This window comes from Mycetomoellerius zeteki, unplaced genomic scaffold, assembly GCF_001594055.1.
Source record: "Mycetomoellerius zeteki isolate Tzet28-1 unplaced genomic scaffold, Tzet1.0 scaffold243, whole genome shotgun sequence".
Lineage (NCBI taxonomy): Eukaryota > Metazoa > Arthropoda > Insecta > Hymenoptera > Formicidae > Mycetomoellerius > Mycetomoellerius zeteki.
In genome coordinates, this window is record NW_017257220.1 from 800,371 (window position 1) to 823,080 (window position 22,710).

General features: G+C 31.3%; 1 long non-coding RNA gene across 1 annotated transcript in view; it reads right to left on the reverse strand.

Moving 5' to 3' along the window:
- Positions 1 to 22,235, reverse strand: part of LOC108723528 (uncharacterized) — a 67,022-nt gene extending 44,787 nt beyond the window's left edge. Inside the window, exons 1-2 of the long non-coding RNA XR_001936650.1 lie at positions 22,018 to 22,235; positions 12,366 to 12,407 (exon numbers count right to left, since the gene is read on the reverse strand). This is a non-coding gene — a long non-coding RNA (uncharacterized lncRNA). The remainder of the gene's footprint in view (positions 1 to 12,365; positions 12,408 to 22,017) is intronic.
- Positions 22,236 to 22,710: the final 475 nt, after the last annotated feature.

Sequence of the window (22,710 nt, forward strand, 5' to 3'; positions counted from 1 at the left end):
TTACATGTATATGACTGGAAAATTATCTAAATTACATAAATATGCTTGAAAATTTATTGGAAATTGTAAATTTCCAATCATATTTAGACAATTTTCTAGTCATGAACATGTAATTTCCATGTAAAATTACATTTTTTTCAGTGTATAAGTTAAAAAACATAATGCACTTCGAATGTCTATGTTTTTTCAACATATAAATTAACGGTGAAAAAAATGCTTTCTGAACATCTCAGAGTAGCTTATAATAGGGGAGAGTGGTCTAAATAGGACCTTTTTAATTTAAATGAATACGGTTAAGCAAATTTGCGTACTATTTATAATGTAAAGTCCTTATAAGACACCGAATATGCGATAGCAGTTTGACAGTTTCCTATCATAACATTCATAAAATAGAGGCAAATATGTATTTTGAGTCATCGTGCGAAAATTAAAAAAAAAATCCTTGTAAATCATTATTTAAAAGGTGTTAAAAATTTGAAAAGTAATTGATTTAAGATAATTAAAGAGTGTAGAATTCAAAAATATCAAGCATTTCGTGATCACTTTTGCGGTTTATTGTAAAATTTGTTCAAAGTTTGAAAGGATCCGTGTCCAAATCGGACAGTACAGTGAATAACTTATAGGTCTGGTTTGTAGTACTGGTGATTGGCTGACCAGATCTGGTCCAAGTAATTAAATCAGTAAAATATCTTGAGTCATCAAACTAATCTCAGATTAGTTGAGTTTTATTGATTTCAATTCTAATAATATAAATAGTCAGTAATTTCTTTTTCCGAAAAAATGTTTATCTTTGACTGTCAAATTGCTCGTTTTTACTCAATACTAAGAGAAATACATTAAAATATTTTAAAATTTTATCTAAAAATCCATAAAAATAAGAGTTTTCGATCTGAACCAGGGGATGGTCCGATTTGGAACCGATGGTTTCAAATCGGACTGGAAAGAGGGTTTTTACATTTTCCATTACCTATAGTTTAACACAGATGAGAGATATGTCAAAATAATCTGAAGCAAAAATGAAGGGAATTAAATGAGCTTTCCAATGGCAGCTTCGATTTTACGATCGGACTTTATTTACGCCTTATAGAGAGCAGAAACTGCAAATAGGTCCGATTTAGACCACTCTCCCCTATTAGTTTTTCAACACTAAACACTATGCCATCTATAACTAAAACAATAAAATTTTGAACAAAACGCATTTTAAAAGTCTGCTCCTCAATAGTAGCAAGTAAATGTATAAATAATAAAAAAGTTATAAGCAATAAAAAAAACATTGGAAAGAGAAAACTGGGTATGCAATACTTAGAGTGACATTGAAGGGTTAATTCTGCGATTATTTCAGAGTCAGTAGTTACAATATAATCACTCCTTATCTCGAAAACTTTTGCTATATCGAATACGCAAACTCGAAGATGTATCAAAACTGTAATCTACTCTCGCATGTCCATCATTTAAAGTTAGTCGCCTTAGACCACACGCCGCAAATCCAGAAATCCTAACAAGCAAGACGGGAATTCCATTCTTAAGGTGGGATGAGGAGTGAAAGGGGGATGATTGCGCTTTCACGGGCGCAACGCTTCGCGGTTCGCGAATCACGTAGTAAGTATAACGCGCGGAATATAATACGGAGTTTATTATAACTCGTGTCGAGAACAACTTGCGCCATGACGCGGCTGGGCTATCTCGTGCCGCGGAAACTAGCGAGAGACTCGTTATCATCGCGAACATTTAGGCGTGCCATGAACGCCGTCGGTGTACGTGTAAATATGTATGTATGAGCGCGCAGGATATACGCGAGACCTTGTGCATCGCAATTTCACACGTGGGTAGCCTCGGATACGGATCGCGATACTTACTGGAAATTCGTTATTCTCGTTCGTTATGGTATTTAGTAACCAATAACTTTTATACGCTCGAGTCCTCTGCGCTACCTCGAGAAAAGTTATATACAGAGAAGTTATGAAGTTGTAAACTTTCATTTATATAGTAACTATTCCTGTACATGTTATGCTTCGGGACTTGAATTTGAAAATCTTGTATTTGGAAGATTGTGGAATGCATCTGTAAAAAAAACATATTGCATGTCGTATTTCCAGAATCTACACACTTGTGTAGATTTAATCTAGCATTTAGAAAGAAAATAGAGAGTAATTCCAATATAATAAGAAAAATTGGAATTCATGATAAAATATGTTTTAATCGGAAGCTTCGTAAGCGTTGTTTCACAAATTAATAAATATGAAATCATATATTCTAGGAAATTTGCAAAACCAATTAATCCCTCTTATATAAAAATAATTTCCGTGTTTATTTCCTATTAGTAATTTTATCTCCATATCATATTAGTGATTAAACTGTAAAAACAGAATCGTAATTAATTAGATTGCGATATATCCTGTACTTCGTTATCTTTAAGCGAATTTTCCTAAATTCTCTGGCAGAAACTGAATCCTGTTTGCTCGAAATGAAAATGTTGATTCGACTAGCTAGACGGGCGTACGTAGGAGATGGGGTAAAAGCATTGGAGGATATTCGGTAGGCGAGACAAAAGAGGTGAAATAAGATGAGGGTCTCGTGTCGTCGAAAGAAAACCGAGGATAGGTGTTGCTGCGAGACAAGCAGTCGATAGGGTGGAACAACAAAACTTCAATTTCCAGAAATGATGCAGGAAGATCTTTCCCGTGTATTGTAGCAGACCCCTATGTGTTCTCGTTTTTATCTCCGGTCGGCATTTTTGAAAAAAATAACATTGAGTGGTTTCATGATAATATGTATAAATATATATACTTATTTAGTGTTATCTCCTTTTAAATTTATTATTTCATTTGCGTGAATTAATACATTATATACTATGTTGTATAATAAATACTAAAAAAAAATATTCAACGAAAGCACATCCTACTTTATTTGATAACAAATAATAGCCGCGTATTTTAGCGCATCATCAACACGGAGTATTATCCCCTATCGAATAAATCTTAGAAAGAAAAATTTTTATCTCTAATATTGATAATATATTTATTATTCATGAGCAACTTTTCATCTTTTCATAAAGAAAATTTTATGCATACCTCTTTTAAAGCAAACAGTGTATACTACATTTTCTCGGAAAAAAGAAGATATTGTTAGTAGTAACTTTAAATTTGGGAGCTCCGCGTTCGCATATGCCTGGAACAATATTTCTTCAACGTTGCATCATAAAGGGGCGCGCGCAAACAGATTGCAAAGAACGAAGGTAAGAACGGAGCGGCTGCTACATGAGATGGTCCCGACTGATCTACAGAAATACCTCAGAGAATAATTTTGCAGCTGCTCTTTCATTGCCATCCCCATCTGTCGTTTCAAAAGAAAGCGTAAAATTATCTGTGTTTGCTGAATTCTCCGACTTGGAGCGTTTGCACAAAAGAAATGCATCTTTTCTTCTCTAAATTACTTAGTAAGAAGTTGCAAAAAAACTTTCAACTTAATTTAATGTTTACGTACCTAAACAATGAACACGAAAATAACTTAAAAACATTTTAGTATAAAATATTTATTTTATATTCCGTAAAAAATGTGTCTAAGATAAAACTGTCTAACGAATATTTTAGCAAGGGAATCCTTTTTTAGAAGTAATATAATCAAGTAATTATAAGTAACGATAAAAAAATTTGTAATTTAATAATCAATGATAAGAAAATAATTACTTAAATAATTTATAATTATATAAAATATAAAAATGTATCTATTTTTATTTTAGGATACCAAAATTCAGCAATAATATGTGTTCTATGTGTATTTAGTATAACTCTTTAATCCTACAAGTGTTTAAAACGAGCAAGTACACATTTTAAATCTATTCGCTTTTGTTGTATCTTCTGCTCGATCACGTTCCGTCGGCATCTCAAAACATTCGTAATACCATCTGCATGTTCAAACTAAAAATATATCAAGTTAGCAATAAAACGAAGTTCCACGCGGTAGTATTAAGACACAAATAAAACAACAAAATCGTTAAGGACGTTCTCTATGCCGTGAGAGCTTGCTATAACATTGCCGACGGCTGTCTCGAAAATAAAAAAAATCCCGAATATTTCACGCTCTAAATTGTAGCACTCTAACTTAGTACTGCCATTGTAAAACATTTTAATTTATTCGCCAGCAACTGTGATATGAACTCGAGTGATGAAATGGCAGCAGGTGTTAACAATATTATTCTAGCTTAACATATAGACGCTATGCCACAACCATTTTTAAAACAATAGTATGAAGAATATAAATAACGTAAATTCTTGTAAATTTTTTCAATATTATGAATTATTAGTCTAATTAATAAAAGAATAAGTAGGTAAATGCAAACTACAAGAAAAAAATGTATAAACTCGACGAGAGAGAGAGAGAGAGAGAGAGAGAGATGTAATATAGAAATTTAAAATTGGTAAAATTTTAAAAATTATTAGAATTAATAAAACATTAAATAAGTAAATAATAAATTGTATATAATATAATTTTTTCACTTATCTAAATTCTCGACTCAGATACAATAAAATATTTTCTAATTTTTTTTGCGCTAAGACTATTAAAAAGAAAATAGAAATATTTCTATAATTAGCTCATTTATAACTTTTATAGTAAAATAAATATATTTTTTATTTGTCTAATAATAAGAGTGATTTGGAATATTTAAATTTAATCAAATCTAATTATATCTGTAGGTACCGCTATTATTTTAATCATATTTTCACTCATAATTTTTCAAAAGGAAATAAATACAATAAATAATACTTTATTACATAAAAAAAGCAATGGATATTAGTGGTTATTTTCAACGCGAGTTTCGTTGCCCGACGGCAGGTTTTCGAAACGATGTACATTCATAACCAGATTATTTGTTCTCGCGAGAAAATCCGGCACTTTCGATAAATTTCAAAACGATATTAGAAATTTAAATAATTCTAAATTCATAAGGTTTATTTCACTGCTGTCAATTTTTTCGTAAGAGAACGGAGAGAATAAGACAGGCAATCGCGTGAGAAACTTTATACATTTCGAAGTGAAGTCTAAAATTCGATTGTTCGAACGGATGAATACGTGTCGTGCATAGCTCATTCCGGGCGCTGCTGTGAAGATTATTCTACCGAATGAAAAATTTTTCTCAGACCGTTATTCCTAATCGCGTGTAATTGCTTACGTCAACGACTGCCGAACCAGGTTATTAACTTTTCCGCTCTTCTTGGAATTTCTTTTGTGCTCCTCGCTTGTCTCTGAGATCTTCCTTAACTTAAACTTTTTTAGAGACCATCACACAGATAAAGTCTAATTGCAACTTTCAAATTAATATTATAATTAACAATTAATGCAATAAATATCAGTAAATAATGTAACACGCTCAAATTGTTTTAATAAAATAATTTTTATGTTACTAATGTTTATTAAAATCTTTAATATAATATGAAATAAAAAACTTATTTCATACTAAAATCAAGCGAGTTTAAATTACCCATTTTCTTAATTCAAGCCTTATTTATAGATAATATGCTTTATTATAATATAGGAGGAACATTGTACTCGTTTATAACGCCTCGCGTACTTAACTGTCAGTGCATAAATAATGAAAGCTAATTAGTAGATAGCCTCGATGATAATATCACGTTGGAAGGGAATAATTTCACATTTGCAATAATATACATTCTTTTCTTTTACTTAACTTATGTGAATTTCATATCTTTTATCACCCCGTGACGCAGTGAATTCATTGTATTTCTTCCCTTTTTTACGACCATTAAGCTGTGCTATGTTAAATGCAAGAAAAATATAGCGGTGTTTACTATAATAAGAAAATAATATATTACTTTAATGCGAAAATTCTTTTATTTATATTAATATCTATAATTATAAACAATGCTACAAATTAATTATTTTGTTAGTATATATAGTCAATAAATTTATGAATATATTCGTTTTTTTTCTATCTAAAAATCCATTTTCTACGATTATTATAGAGGGAAGAAATAGATAACACTGCAGTAAAACAGATGAAAGCAAATAATAGTTTAAATTAAGGACGAAATACAAGAGTACCTATCTCGGGGGCAAATAATCTTTTTTAACGTCGAAAAAGTATACATATTCGTATTGAAAGTTTAACATAGAAATTATTTTGTTAGCGAGTGTGTGTTTTCTTTTTAGTACATTTCAATTCATTATAATATCATGGGCATTAATATTTAAGCTTTAAATAATCAATTTTAATTATCAATAGCACAAAGTTTATCTAAAAAATCATCGTTCGCTTTAAATAAATATGATATCTTAATACTTTGTACCTTAGTCGTTAATGATCTCAATTAACTGAATGAGAGATAACTTTTATAAATGAAATTTTTATCGTTCGTTATTACTTTTCACATTATTTTTCCTAGAATTACGCTCAAACATTTTATGTGTGCGAAGTTACTTTAGTCAATACTTCATGAATGTGGGTACCGTCGGACACTTGAGGACTGTGATACGATATTCACTCTTATTTACTTTATACAAATGCATCTTTGATGAGATATAAAATGTAAGAAAATATATCATATAGTAGCAGAGTACGAAAAAGAATTCAGCTCACGTTTTTTTATAACAATAAGAAGTTTTTATCATTTTGATCAGATGCAGATATGCAAGATGCAGATGTGCATGTGTAGATTTTGAAAAATATTTAAAAAATCGTTTATTATTAAATTATTATTTTAAGTTTAGGATTTTAATTTTTGTCCGACAAGTTCAAACAATTCGAAAAAATGAAGATCACGTACATTTATATTATTTCAAGTTGAATAAATATATGATAACCAGGTCAATAATATTTGATTAGCGTTTAAATGATTTATATTTTATATTTTTTATGTGAATATTTTTATTAGATTTATGATAATGCGTGTAATGGACAGAAATAAATTTAAAAAACAGAACTTTATCAACATATATCAAAGATTAAATTAGTTTATTGTGTGTAGTCTAAATCAATCTCAATAGATATTAAATGTAGTTTCTTGTGGAATAAACTTAAACAAAAGCTATAATAAATAAATAAATCGAAGCTAAAGTTAAGAAATACCGAACAAGTAAAAATTGGTCTTATTTTCATGCGACTTATAGATATTGTTAGGATTGAGTGAAATATGTGAAAAAAAAACTCTCAGGCACACAGGAGCTTACGAAAAAATCGTGCTTGGAATACCAACGACGTACATTCTGCCGCCATACTGCCGCCATGTCCTCGATTACGAGGACGTGATTCGAGCTTTGGTTGGACCACTCAGGCTCCATGATAGCGACTGATTTGTGCCGCCATCTAGGTGCCAGTTGCCCAAGTTTTTACTTATATCCATGTTACACGATACGCAAAAAAGTCCTCGAGAATTCGTGGCACGAATCGATCGCGAGTTTCGAGAGTGTGAGCTACGTCAGTCTGTGGTATATATTGACGTAGAAATGTATTCTCGTATGTTACATTGGCGAAGTTTAAGTTCAAGGGCACTTATAGATTTATAGCATTTGCAAAGTTCCCGACGTTAAGTGTTTCTAAGAAATTCACGAACGGACGTTAAATTTTTTTCACAATGTTTTTGTAATTTAGTAAATCGTATTTTATATTTAAAATTAAATATATAAATGAGATATTAAAATTATTAATGTAGAGTTTCGTGAAATTAAATCCTGGTACAAAATTTTTCATATAAAAACATATATTGAATATATTAATGCAAAAATTATCTTTTTAATCATTGTGTTTCCTCCTTATTATTTTTCTTATTAAACAATAATTTTATAAAAAAAGAAGAATATATGAATATATATGGATATATTTCATACATAATTATGTATATGTTTACATATATTTATATATTTACAGAGTGTCCCGCTTAAGAGAGATTTCTGCCAAACGCTTTTTGTAGATGGAACGGACTAAACTGTGTCGAAAAATTTCGACTATTTTGCAATTTTCGCAATGGTTAACGAAATATTAATTACTAAAAATTGCTGAATATTGGTCTTCAATAATTTTTTACTCAAATACTATCAACTTTACAGAAAAATAGCAAGAGACAAAAATTGTTTATTTTCTTCTCATACAGCTCTAAGCATTTTTTTTAGAATTTTTGATCAACTTTTTAATATTGCATTTTCTTATTGGCTAACATTTTTACTAACATAAGAAAATACGGTATTAAAAAAATTTTCAGAACTTTATGAGAAGAAAATAAGCAATTCTTGTCTCTTGCTGTTTTTCTGTAAAGTTGATAATATTTGAATAAAAAAATTGTGGAGAACCACAATACTCGGCAATTTTTATTATAATTAATATCTCATTAACCATTGCGAAAATTGCAAAATGGTAGAGGACTTTTCCTCTCAGTTTAGCCCGTTCTATCTACAAAAAGCGTTTGGCAGAAGTCTCGCATGACACCCTGTATATTTTTATATGAAACATTTTTTATTAGAATATAGTATTTCATAAATTTAATAAAGCAGAAAAATCATATAAAATATCTATATAAAATTTTAAATTAATATAACTATGTTAGGATAAATTTTTCATCAATTTACTTAATTAACAAAAAAAACATCCCATATTTCTTATTTTATATGTAAATAACCCAAATCTAGATTGAGAAAGAAGAGATTAATATATGTAGATTTTACGTATATACATATATCTACATATTTCATGCTATTTCCAAACAATCTCAAGTTAACTAAAATATATTCAGACAAGACAGCGGTCCACGGCTATCTGGAATGAGAGCCTGGGCGTGTAATTCAAAATGATTACGAATCGTGTAACATGAGCGTTCGGATCGATACTAGTCTTCCCCCCCTCTTATTCGTCCGGTTTCCAGGGGTCGGACAGGGTTGTTGGGGCGCGACCGACTGGTCTGGACTGGTTGACCCGTCTCGCCTGGTCTCAACCCACTTCACCCTGATTTTCCCCTGCCTCTTTCGCCACATTCCATCCACTGTTTCTCACACACAGTTCTGAAAAGGGTAGAGGGTTAAAGAGAAAGAGGGGCGGCTTCGTCGAAACTTGACTATAGATTTTCTCCAAAGATGGCGCCACATGCATCGAGGGGTTTCGCGCTGGTTGCTGTCTAATCAATAGAAGACTTTAGATAAAACGTAAAATACTTTGATGTGAGATGTTTTTTTAGATAAAAATAAAGCTTTATTATAATATCTTCTAACCTCGACAATGTTTTTAGTTACGTATGATTTAAAAAAGATATAACATAAGATGCGCTAAGCTAATGATGGAGAAATTGAAATCTATCTTTATTTCTTCATTAATATGGAAAGTTTTAAGAAGAGATATTGTAAATGTATAATCGCACAATTTAAACATTTCGTTCAATTGGTATCTTCACCAAAATCCTATCTCGGATATTCGCGTGAACATTCGCGTAACCGTAGATCGGGTAAGGTAATTTTAAAATACACAAAGGTACCATCCTCCTAATATAATGGAATGTTCAATTATCATATAACTTATACATAAATATATCACAATATATTCTACAACGTAGAAAACGCAGCCGATATTAAAGTGCAATCGATATCGAATTCCACTGAAGCAATAAAAATGGAAAAAAAAGAAAATAGAATGCTCCAATTATATGAGAGAAGGCAAAAAGGAGGAGGGTTGCTGATGTAAGTATCAATTAATTAGTCAATTCATTGTCTGAAATACCTTATTTAATAGCACAAAACCTACTATGACATTTGCACGCTGTTTTCTGTAAAATCTTGACCATAAAGTTTATATATTTATATGTACAGCACAAGATAATAAGAAAAGAAAATAACTAATAATAAAGATTGGGAGAAACGAACAACTATAGTTAAAATGAGAAAGGCGGAAGAAGACTATAAATCTAGTGAAAAGAAAAAAAATAGAAGAAGGCTCTTCTTTCAAGAATAAAATCTAAATATAAACTTTTGCCAAAGATATTATTTTGCGAAGGAAAACAGTCAAAGCGCTTTGAAAAAAAAATTAACAATTTAGAATAAATTACAATTTTAAGGATTTACATATTTATTATAACATTGATGAATTTTGTATCATAATAGTATATTTTTCTAATATAATATGATTATTATTATTTATCAGCCCTTTGTATTCTAAGTTCGTTCCGTTTCAAATTTTTTGTTTTCTTTCTTTATGACTTTTTCTGCTTCCTCCTTTTTTTTCTCTCCCTCTCTCTTTCACTCTTATTCATGTGCATCACAGACTACTTTCTCTCTTCAATCTCTTATCTTCTTTCAACCTTATAAATCGACACAGTCACCTCTCTTTCTTTCTCGTACAATACATAGTTCATCTTTCTTTAATCAACGAATATGGATGTGTTCATCCTTGTCGCCCGTATCCTGAACGCAAGAATGTGGTGGAGTCTGGCCAATCAGAGCGAAGCTCTCTTAGTGCCTGCCGATCAATGCGAAACCCCACTGTACCGACATGTACAGCATGCCAACGTTTCCGAGGACCCAGCCCAACGAGGCTTCCCAGATCGGGGGAAATGCCGGTCGTACAATCTCAACACTGTGACGCCATGACATTTTGTATTGGAAATCAGACACGATTTTCCGATAACGTTGAAATAACTCTTTTGAAAAGAGAGACTTTAACGCACATATTTGGTAGTATTAAAGCTGTTCAGTTTCTACAATTACGTTATAACACCAGCTACCTTCGCCCGACTCATCCGTTTTCATATTTGTTTAAATCAGTTTATATTTAATTGTATATATATACATTTGTTCAACTTATTGTTTCCATTTGTACCTGTTTTAAATTGTAGTCTTGAATTAATCTGAAATAATGAAGTATTTTGAAACAAATGTTCTATTTGCAAGTATTATATATATCTCAAGTACGTCAGTAATTAGAATTCTCCAGTTCAATCCAATTTCAAGCAAGAATATCTTTTACATTAGAGATTAAAACAGAATTACTGTTTCTCATTCTTTCAGTTTAATTAACAGAAGTTTCTGAAGTAACTCTTTACTGGTTTCAATTCGGATCAATTGCAGTTTAGTGTGATGAACTTTCTTCACACACGACGGAATATATTATATTAAATTTTTTCATTTCTTTCTCAAATCTCTTTCTGCCATCTTTTTATTTTTATCAAAGATTTATCGCGGTGGACAATTATTTCTACCTCGTAAAGTTATTTTGATAGAGCTATCTTCAGAAAGATATTTTCAAGAAAATACTGCGTACCGCGATATACTCCATTCTCTTCGATGTTACTGACAGCGATCTACATAGAGAACATTAACTCTCTACTTCCTTCCTCCTCCTTTCAACTCCTTGACCTATCTATCTTAAAGGTATATAGTTATCTTATTCTGGATTACGAGATCCTTTCAGAACGAGCCGAAGGTCTTACAGTTAATAACCAGTTTTAGTCATAAAAATTGATCTTTCTTGTTACATTCAGTTTCTTTTTGCACAGCTTTTGGCTTTCTTTTTTTATTTATTATTATTCGACCATTTTAATTGTGAGACGTTGATCTCGTATTATGAATTATTTACTCCTAAAATTTGTCTTTTACAAATATATGTATTGTACATTTTTATTATTGGTATTTGTGAAAACAGTATATATATATACATATAACATTATCGATTTTTAGAATTAGAAACATTGCAAAAATTTAATACAATAATTTCTAATATTGCTTTCAGAAATAGTGGACTTAAGGTTTCGCACATCACAATAAAATATCGCGTCGAGCAATGGCGAATCGAGGGGAAAGGTGAAAGCTTTGTTGCGTACGTATACCTACTAAACGTAGCGACATGGACCTGCGAGGTTAGTCCCTAGCTTCTTAGTATTGCTAGAACGTTTCTTTGTTATATGCTTTTCCCTTCTCTGTCTCATGTTTTATGTTTATCCGGTCTAACATTGGATTGGCATAAACCATCAGATTACACCGAGAATTCTACCGAGACTTCAAAAAATAAGATATATATGAACACTCAGAATTTCCATGCGACAGCTCAGTTCTAATATATTAAATGATAAAATAAAAAATAGAAAATTGTGGATAAATAGAAAACTATACAAAATACAGTTATACCTTTTTCGATAATATAATTACAATACTAAGAACATATTGTTACATGCAGAGTTATAGATCAGAAATATTTTATAACTCTAAGAACATTTTTATATTTTAACTTAATAAATAGCATGAATAATAAACAGATATTAATTTAACGGTTCAATAACTTTTTGTTGAAGAATGAACTGGTTATGTTTAAACGATAGACAATTTCAATTTTTTCTTTGTCTTTCCCTTTCCCCATAAAAGAAAAGATTTCAACTTACCCATAAGATGCTAAGTCGCCAAATTGCTGTTATTCCCCACATCTGTAACAATTTTAAAAAAATTATGAAAACAACAATTTTATCTGCAATTTCATACAAATATAATATAATTTTAGATTTTAGGATTTGGTGAAACGCAACTTATTACATATAATCTGTTACCATATGTATTTAAAAAATATATGAAAATTATGTATAATGTAGTGCTTTTAATTGCAATTTATTATATTATTTATATGTTATAACGTATTACAAAGATTTTAATTTAAGTAATATTTGAAATATTATATATTTAAAGTCTCATAAACAGAAAGCGAGGGAACTTACATTAACTTCGTACATTTTTTATAAGCCACTATACCGCACTTCGTTACTATAATATGAATGAAGAACAAAGATCATTACGTATGTATCACAATGAGTTATCACAATTGCAGATTTCTATCAGCCAATTTCGTTCAAAGCACGCGTTCAAGCCTGATACAAATGCAGAAGTTAGACACGTTTCAGCTTGCCAGTAAGTTTCACGGGGTTTCACATGATCATCCTACCTGTTTAGTGTCACTTGCCCCCACTCGACTACAAAGTGATCGTGATCAGCGGCCTACTGCTGTTCCCGCGAATCATGTTTTTCGTTCGATTACCTGGAGCCCAGCCGCGATGCATTGTAATCGAGCAACATTCTTAAGCCACGGTCAAGGCGGAGCACTACTTGTGGTAAAAAACTGCATTAACGAAGCTGTTTTCAGTTCTCAATCGATCGCACAGTAGATTTCAGTCTGTCTATTGCTTTTACAATACCATACAGTCACACTTCGCAAAATTATTTACGCTGCGTGTAATTATAACCATCGTAAGTCTTCATCGTAAGTCGTCACAATTCAATGTAATTACGAGAGTTTTAAATGAACGGGGAGTAATTTTAACGATAGTCAAATGATAGTCGTTGAGTTGAAAAAAGTGAAACGTCTCAGTTCGTTGAAAAGGGCAATGGCAGAGCTGGCACCGTTACACGACATTGCTCACGAATACAATGTGCGCTCACGTACAAACAATAAGGCAATTTGTATGAGGCACGCGTTAGGCTTTGGTGGACATGAGTAGTTCGTTTTATTCTATGACTTTTAATTAAAATTGCGCTTTTCCCGTGATACAGCTTCTTGTTTTAGTAATTTCAAAACTTGAAAGCGATAATTTTTGAATTTAATATAACAACTAAGACATTACTCTATAAAACTTGACAAAATGTATTCTTCTAAATATTAAACATATCAATATTTTCTTTACTGTAATAAAGATACATTGCTTCCATATTGTTGATATCAATAAATATTCATACTTTATTTTGCTGTAGTAAACATAAACCAATGGAGGACAATTCATGAGAGGAGTGGAAACTTGTCCTAGAAATTCTGCAGCACGAAGCAAAATGAACAAATGAGAATTCGTGGTAATAGGAACTGAGATTGAACTGGTTTTGTGCCATTAATTTCTTCGTTAGTTAATCGTACCGGATAATTGAATTTTGATCATCTGGATTTGGATTTGATCATCGGATTGGGCACGTGTATGCATTCACGTTTATCCTTTTCGTTTTATATCATGCTGTTGTGCTTTCTATGTTTGTATTTTTGCATTTACAATCACGTTTCGTAATTTCCAATTGTAGCCGCTAAAAGTTCATATTGTGTAGAAAGCTTATAATTTATTGTACAAGCTATCGAATTCGTCATATTCTGTTGTATTCAACGTGTTTCTATTAATCTTACATGCAAAGTCGTAATAATCAAATATAAAAAATTACTAAAGACTTGAATAATTTGCATTTCTGTACAAGTACAGTTTATATATTGCATTCTAATAGCTTCTTAGACCCTTCCTTTAAAATATTATTCAAATTGTAAATAAATATTTGCAGTAACATGCATTTATAAATTAAATTTATACTTTTTTATACTTTATACTTTCTCTCTCTCTCTCTCTCTCTCTCTCTCTCTCTCTCTCCCTCTTTTTCTCCCTTCATTTAATTTTTTGAGGATATCTTTTATTTGTCCTCAACAGAAATATGTTTCAATGGAAAATTGTTTCATATAAGCTTTTGCAGTATTCAAGTTGGACTTTTTTAGTGGCGCTGCCATTCAATTATCGTTAGCTCTTGATGATAAGAGTCAACCTATAAAAACAATTGGATCAAGAGCACAATCATATGATTGCATTTGTTATCACCGAGCACCGATAATTTACGACTAGTGTGGACAATGTCTACCGTTTGTGGCTTACACACATAGAGGCTGTCCTATAAATCTATATCAAATTAGTTTCGATAATTCAATGATGATTTTGTTATAGGTACTTTTACAGTCTCAAATTTGTATTTTTCTATATAAATTTATAGCCATAAAATATTTTAAAAAACAGAATCTTAAGAAATTGTAAATATTTAAAACAATATATCTCTTCAAGATTTTAGTCATTATAAATATTCAACTACGTTGTATACTTATATGTATATTTATTAAAACTTTATTAACATACAATGGCTGCCAAAAGTTTCTGACCAATGAGTAATTTTATTGTATTGTTCAGATAAAAATCTTTAAAAAATAAAAATCTAATATACAAGATATAGTGTAGAAATAAATATACAGTCTAGTAAAATATCATGTTCTTAAGTCGATTATAATAAGAATTTTATTAACTTATAATATAAAAAGATTTGACAAAAAAATTATTATAAAATTATATGTTGTCCAGAAACTTTTGGCAGTTCCTGTATGATGCGATGTTTCGATGTTAGAAAATCGCTGAAACTACATTGAATCTAGTTAAATCTTGTTTTATATCACTTTACTTCCTATATTTATTGTAATAGTTAGCTGTGCAAATGCGCGTTACATGAAAATAATCTTTTTCTTATGTAATTATTACCTGCATTGAAAAACAATAATATTGTTCTACACTAATCTTTGTTAAAATCGTGGAATCAAAAACCACTTATAATTCTTTTTTTCCCAACGTAGTCCGATGGATGCTTAGTTTTCTCAGAAACATACGCCACTTTGATATACCACTTGACATATTTAGCTCTACAGTCCACAGTCGTATCGGCGTAGTAACACATACCGGCAATTCTTTTACCGACACGTTTCGCTTTATACCCCTACGAAAGTGCATGCGTCACTTTACTGCTTAAGGAGTTTTCCCGAAGAGACGCGGCGCGAGAAGGCCGAATAGTAATGTTATAGTACGACTGCATCTAAGTGGACAACCTTCACGTTCATGGAGAGTACGCGTGAATACGCAAAACTCTAAATGCAAGATGTATGTATGAGCAAGAAAAAAACAAATGTACTCTACGGGAAAGACCAACCACTTTAAATACAATGCATTATTTTGAATTTTATTTCACTTCGCGTAAAGAATTGTTACTTACGATTAAAATTATAAAAATTTAATGCTGTAAATAACAGTATTGTATAATAATTAGAAATATAATATAAAGAAAATTTTAATTTAAATTTTTAATGATATTGAAATGTTCTTAGATTTCAATTTGATCCTGAGAGAGAGACAATGTTATACTTTTACAGGACATAATATTTTTCAAAAATATATTTCGAAATAACCTTGAATATACAAAAGTATTTCGAACGGAGCAATCTTTAACTTTACATGACTGATACTTTGCATAACTCCGCAGTGTATATAAACCCGCCGCGGGCAAGAGTACATCACACATTCATCTACAAGTGTCTGCTTTACTTTCAGATACATGTACAGCAACGTGAGTCAGGCTAGATGTACCTCGTCGTGGCTTTACGAGAGAAGTTTCGGTTTTTCATGTATTCAACAAAACAAGATACACATGGTGTCTTCGAAAGAAAGATTCTCGGAAGATAGAATCAAATAAAATATTTGAAGGTAAGACTAGAAATAAACTAAAGTTACAGGTTTATTTTAATTTTTTATAAATCAAAATTCCGAAATACAACTCAACACTTAACAGTTTATCATTTCTCGAGATGATGCAATCTTGTTATCTTTGCAAATAAATTAATTAAAGAGGTTGTAAGGCAAATGCAATATGTTAAGAATTACTTGAAAAAATTATAGATTATTCTAAATTGCATTTAAAAGTAATACAAAAAAATTAGAGACAGTTGACCATCTGGATCAAAAGTTATTTTCCATAAAAAATAATATTTTTTAAATTTGTACTCTAATAAAAATATATGAAACTGTATTACAAAATAATGATAAAAATCTCAATTTTTTAATATAAATACTATATGAATTAAAAAATATTTATGTAAAGTTACACATTGAAATGCAGACATTAATTGTTCAGTAAATAAACAAAATATTTATTTGTTATAAACTAATTGGTGAATGTCAATGAAACTTTGCATAAGTCATGTTTAGTACTTAATATATTTATATTAAAAAATTTAGATTTTTCTTATTATTTAAAAAATTTTTGTTTATAACAATAAAACTAATAACAAATAAAATAAATAATCTATAAAAACGTGTTGCTCAATAAAAACAGAATGTTATGAACACAACTTTCACATGTATGTAGTTTGTTTAAAGCGTAAATATTAATATATGTGTTTTTGTTCCTTACAACCTCTTTAAATAATCGTCCTTCGATATTTCCTTTTACGTTATATTATGTAGATGGTTTTAGCTTTTTACTACTTAAAATTCATAAAAAAAATTTGTAAAAATGTATTCTTCATAGTGATATCGCTTAGAGGTTAAAAATACGATTTTTAAGACACACCGGATACGTAGGAATGGTTCTTCAGTGTTTACAGGTCGAGCTACGATGCTCCATACTCTCGAGTATCTTCGGCCGTGTACTATGCGAGATGCACCCATCAAGGCAACTCAATCGCTTTCCGTCCCCACTCACTCGTTTCACCTGCATCCCGCCTTAGAGGTAGGTATCGCGCGTCAAGAAAACAAAGTAGTAGACGTGAGCGAGGCAGTGGAAAGGAAATCGAGAGCATAACCCAGTCGAAAGTATGGAAAAGGCGTTCGAGCGGCCATAGCTGAACTGCAACAAACGCCGCCATGTCCTCTGTTTCATTTCTGAGTATTACTGAATCGCGTCTTTTCAATTTATTTGGTGTCTCCTTCGAGAAACACGGACTGACCGAATGAACAAATATTGTGAAACTACGTTTATTTACAGTTTCCCTCAATATTAGAAGCTTTATATGCATAAACGAATCAGATCAAACATAATAAAACATTCCGCTTGAAATAAAAATTTATGGTTCAACTCAGTTTTTTATCATTCGTTTACATAATATATGTTCGCTTATACTTAATGACATATCCAGAAATTAAGTGATTTTATCATGCTAATCAAATAATTATATTTTACTTTCCCCCACATTGCGGACATTTAAAATATACATATTTTGTGTCTACTATCTGGATACTTATCAATACTGCTTTTTGATGTCGACGTAATGTATTTAGCAGTAATTCAATCGCCTGCGTATGTTATAATATCTATAAATTCTCCGCACATAATGTATTATGCGAACATTAAGACATGCGATATTTATTTTATCGCGTATAATGCTCTAACATTCGCATCACAATTTCTTTTATTGCATAGAGATACAAGATAGATAATGATTTAAGCTACGCATGATCTACGATTATGAAGATGTAGAGTTTCAAGTTGCGAATGAGTAATAATCCTGTGAACGCAGGTTCGTGTACCTACATGAAAAGAAAAGAGACGCGAACCGTAATGTCGAACCCGTGTCACACACTACGCATTGAAGATTGAAGATTACGAATTGAGGATAGAATTCAGCCAATTAGAACGAAACGGATTAAAATTAAAATTACCTGATTGGTCGAATTCTAATCCTTAATTCTCTCTCTCTCTCTCTCATAATCCTTAATCTCGAATACGTAATGTGACACGGGCATAAGACAGATACGCGTGCAATGCCAGCATGTGGGTGATTCTGATCTTAAAACGAAAAATTGTTGCCACACAAAAGTTTTTATTAGCGTCCCTTATCCGGGGCATATTTTATCGAACTGTATCTAACAGGTTCATGTATTTATATGAAAAGACAAAAAAGCCTGCATTTTCTCGTATTCTGCATTTTCGACGTATCCAATAAAAAGAAACTTATTGTTCCCTTACTTAAGCATAATATCACAACTAAAAAAATGCGATTTTCGAGTTATTACATGAGGTATAAAAAAGATACTCTATCAATCATCAAAAGCAAGCTAACTTATCTTTACAGCCCATGTCGTTTTTTAAATTTAAAGAGATATAATTTCAAGAGAATATATCTTCTACAAGAGTGACACGTTTTGAGTTGTGCATGCTTTTTGTAAATAAAAGGGAGAGTTTTCTACAGAGAACATTTAGGATTTAGACAGTTTTGATACTTAATTGGTGTTTGAAGAAGAAATTGTTTTATTTTGAATTTAATCATTTTGGTCAGGTAAATATAAACTCTTGGCGAGATTTCAAGTTATGTTACTTTTGATGAATTATTGCAAATCTGTTATAATTTTGTAAGATATCAAAATTGTCGCAATTCAAAAAGAGTAATTCTTTAAGGATTGTAAAACAAAAATGACATTTGATTATGTTTCTAAGAGTATATTCTTTTTGTCGATATTATTTGATTAGTTAATAATTTTCTGTTAAGTTAAAAAATAATTTTTCCCCTTTTCTGAAAAACTTAATTTTTAGAGTTATATCACTTTTAAAATAAGGGAACAATATGATTATCGTAAAAAATGTAACGATAAAGATCAAATGAACCTTACAAAATCGAGGTTGTTGAATGAGAGAGAAGATGAGCAAAAGAGTTTCTGCTAAAGGCGCGCAACAAATATCGCAAGAAGTCGGGGGAATGAAGAAACACGTTTAACGAAGAAAAGTGTTAGTGAAAATCGATATTGTGCGATTGGTTTGACCTAGTTTTTGCGACTTCACGAAGCATCAGTGAGTTCACGTGAGCTAAATGCTAAAACCCATGCTCCGCTCGTTAACGATAATCACATCCTTCCTTGGTGAAACCTTCCTTTAACACTTCCATTATTTCCGCGTTTTAACAAACAGCGTGAAAATATTATTAGCCAACAGGTACCGTAACAGATAAATTGGACAATGTAATAAACGCTAGGAACACGCTAAACTTTCATTATTCTCTCTATCCTTCTTTCTCTCTACTCTTTCCTCTCTATTTCTTTCCACGAGCGGTTCGCATAATTCCTCGAAATATTTTTCATACATCGAGTAACGGCTGTGGTCAGACTTTCGCTTATTCTTTCTCACTATTTCTTTCTCTTTCTTTCTTTCAGAGCATTTCACGCATTCCAGCCGAATTCTGGGTGTGCGAAAGAAACGATCATTGTCAGAGACCAGAGACGCGTAGACGCACACAGCGCGCGCGCTACGAGCTGGGCCTGGGTACGTGGCCAACGCGCATGCACGTCAGCACCGAAATTTCGCCGTCGACCGACATTGCTGTCGTATATACCCCCGCTGTTTATACAGTATACTGTCACACCCGGAACACAGAATAATATTCCGCTTCCGCGTGGACAGCGGCGGCTACGGGGGCTATGCAACAACTGCATGAAAATAAATTGGCGTAATCAAGCGGCACATATGGAAAACGGGCGGCAATCTCACGCAATATTGCGAATGCAAAGTTTATAAATTCGGAATCCACCGCCGGCATTTGCGACTCTCTATGCGACAAAAATACACGCGCGTGTACACATGTAGATGCACGGCCATCCGAATGGAAGGTTAACCGAGTCTATCGATCTTGCTACACACAGAACGCTTTTTTGCCACTGTAGTAGAAAATGTAAAATTCGCTTCGCCATGGTCCATTTTATTTTCGAAAGAAGCCACACATATCTTTTTACTTGATTTATATTCTAACACTTTGCTTGCATTTTATTTGAAACAAGAGAAAATGAAGAACTATTTTCCTTATATATCTTCATACCTTTAAAATTTATTTTGAAATAATAACGTACACAGTGGTTTCTTTTAAATACCGATTTAATTTCTGTATGTAATTTATTTAAATTTCTCTCATGGCTAACTATAATACATGATTTTATACAAAAATTATTGTCGTTTCGAATTTACTTTTATCTCAGAATTGTATTATATATATTAAAGTTACATATTTATATTATTTTGTCAATATTTCAAACGCTTTGTTAAAATAACTAACAGTGGAAATATTTTAATTAAAAAATTTTATATAGCACAAATGTGAATAATTCAAATTTTATGTGCGTCTCGTCAAACTATCTTGTCAAGAATGCGAATCTCTTCTTATTCCAGTATGTAATAGAAACGGTTCTAAAAAAAACTTATTACGGTCAGGTGATTGGAAATGTGTATGAACGTCAGAATCAGACGTCTTTCAATACTAGAGATGGCTTCAACGACAAATTGCTGGGACCCTATTTTCTGTAAAGATCAGAGCATATCTCGGGGATATTCTGGGTAGGATCAAATCTTATAGTCTCAGAGATATGATATTTCAGATACATAAATATTGTTATCCTTCTGTGTTGCAAGCACAACAAAGATAAGAATAATATTAAAGTTTTTTAAATAAAAACCAAATAGGTATCATACCTGCTATTATAATTTAATAGTTAAAATATAGTCAAAACAAATTAATAAATTCCAAGATAAGTTATTTTAATTATAACTATTTATTTATATATTATTACATCATTATTATGAACTTTGCAAATATATTATGCATCTTTCTTATTGTCTAAAAACGCATGGTAAAATAGAAGATTTACACGATATGTATGATTTAAAATCCAAGAAATTCTAATCTAATATTTTTTTTGGTTTGACGAGAAAAAAAAGCTGCCCTGTAGAACAAATATAAACCTGAACCACACACTTAAGAATGCGGTAGCTATCGGATAACTAAAGCAAACAGGACAAAAAAAAGCGCAGCCCTTTCTCCAAGAGAAGAATACCTGTCTGATGTGGGCGCGACGAGAAAAAACGAAATAGGAAGTTAACACAATTTCTATGCTATAACATAAAAATACCTGCATTCTGAAAAATGTTTTTTGTTGTGCTGCTTGATACCGTTAGGTCACTAAATCCTCACCTTTTTAGCGAGCGAAAAAACGCTAGAGAAATGTCTAGCGTGCGAAAATCTCGAGATGGTTCGTTTCTCAAGTTCTATTTTATTTCAAAACTTTCAATACACGTTGCACTCGGCTGCAAATGTGCGAGGAAAATTACGAAGAAGAAAACTTACACGGGACGGGTAAGTGAACATTAACATTTAATCTTTCAAATATTAAATGCCAAGAAAGATCTAATAAGGATGTTGCAGCTGTTCGCTGTAGTTTTATTTTCCTTGCATCTGTGCCTCGCAGAAGGAAATGTATAACTTTATCTTTCAACAAAAGTCCATATATACTCTCAAACTCACACTTTTTCGGTTATGTATTATTTAATATCTCATGTTATTGCAGTATTACTCGATATTTTTATCGATTCAATCAAAATTAGAAAATGATAAAAAAATATATTCACTTCTACACGTTGGATGAAGTTGATAAAGAAAATACAATATTTTAGCAATCTTACCCGGAGATGAGAGAACAGGCCAAATTTCCGATGTCACAGTAATCATTGAATAAATTTGTGTAGCCAAAAAAATAGGAAAAGTCATTAAATTAGATCAAAATCCGGACGGATCCGATATCGATGTCCATCGTCGTCGTCTAAGTCATCACTGCGATAGATTGTGTCGGGCCAGCACTTCTTATATGACGATACGCCGGCTATTCTCAGTGTAAGCTTTATTGCAGCTAGTTATGGACTGTTATGCCGTCTTATCGGATGGCGATGGGAGCATATTTTCTTGCTCGAAAAATACTCCCTACAGATTGAAACTATCAATTAATTGTTGTGCAGAAAGCGAAAGTCTTATTATTTTATAATGGTGGAAAAAATCTCAAGTGTTTATCATGAAAAAAATCTCTATTAAACATATAATTCATATTTTATTAAAATTCAGTAAAATACTTAGTAAATCAGTGCCATATATTATCTTGATAGATTTATGTACTCGTAGATATAGATTCAGTATTTACTATTCTATTAATATAATTATATAACTAGTACTCAATTACATAATTATAACTGAGTTAATTCATTTGTAAATTAACTCATACATTATTACAATTTTAAAATAACTTTAATAAACAATAAAATCAATTTGTATAAACTAATTATTGCAACTATTAATTTATCTTTTTACATTATACATATTATAAC